At 36.2% G+C, this 1,163-nt stretch overlaps 1 protein-coding gene and 1 non-coding gene across 2 annotated transcripts in view; both read left to right on the forward strand.

Annotated features, from left to right (window-relative positions):
* Positions 1–1,163, forward strand: part of LOC101847112 (cholinesterase) — a 98,344-nt gene that overhangs the window by 44,631 nt on the left and 52,550 nt on the right. The window lies entirely within an intron of this gene.
* Positions 418–489, forward strand: TRNAQ-UUG. The gene has a single exon. It is a non-coding gene; the product is annotated as a tRNA-Gln (tRNA).

Raw genomic sequence — 1,163 nt, forward strand, 5'->3', positions numbered from 1 at the left:
GTGTGCGCATGTGTTTGAGAGTCTAACGTGACACCATAAGAATAAGAAAGGGGTTGGGGGATTCTGTTGTAAAAGTGTTTTTTTTTTTTTTTTTTTTTCTTTTGCTAATTCTTTAATCTGGTTATTTTTTTAATCTTATGTTTGTGGAAAGAGTGGTGAATATGGGGTAGGGGAGGGTGGATAGTGAGAAGAATTACGTAAATAGATGGACGGTGTACACATAATATCGCTCGAAGGAGTACAATAAATGCCACATCCAGGATAAGTCTATATTTGGAGTCTACTGACGTTGGAGAGCTCTGTCACCTGGACAGTTGACCTACATTCTCACTCTCCTGTCTGACGTTAGGAGAATTCTGAGCTCGGCCAGCTGTAACTTTATCTAACATACGGAGACTGGTAACCAGCTCAACAGATGGTCCCATGGTGTAATGGTTAGCACTCTGGACTTTGAATCCAGCGATCCGAGTTCAAATCTCGGTGGGACCTCATATTTTTTTCACTTATAATAATATTACTGCGAACGACATAGTCTTGTTTATTGTAAAAGTTAATTGTGATACATGTATAATACAATGTATTTGTATTATCGAGAACGGTACAACTTAACACTAGGTTATTTTCTGTTGTTTCTTTAAAAAAAATAATTTTGGTGCAAGTAATGTCTTTTTCATGAGAATTAAAAAATACCCCCCCCCCAAAAAAAAAGAAAGAAACAGCTGACAACAACAAAACAAACCCAACAACAAAACATCATCACCATCAACAACAACAACAACAACAACGTCATCATCATCATCATCATCAACAACAACAAAAACAAAACAGAAACAACAACAACAGCAACTTTCACATAATAAATTATTGATAAGGAGGTGGTGTTCAGAAAGGAGTGTATGAATGATCAAATGGATACCAGCGGATCGATGATCGATATCGAAGGTGAATAAGACAGCTTTTCTAAATTTAGCTTTCTTTTCCAAAGTATATTTCCTTACATTTCGTACGTTTAAAAAAAATCTATTTAGTATGAACTTATTTTGTTTTTATATAACCAGCCATCTTTTGAACAAAAATTTTCCAGTGGCATTATGTGCTCATGCTTTTGAGGTGTTTGCGTATGAAATTTGATCTGACTGTACGCCAGTCTACGTGCCCCCCCC

Source organism: Aplysia californica, unplaced genomic scaffold (assembly GCF_000002075.1).
Source record: "Aplysia californica isolate F4 #8 unplaced genomic scaffold, AplCal3.0 scaffold00196, whole genome shotgun sequence".
Classification (NCBI taxonomy): domain Eukaryota; kingdom Metazoa; phylum Mollusca; class Gastropoda; order Aplysiida; family Aplysiidae; genus Aplysia; species Aplysia californica.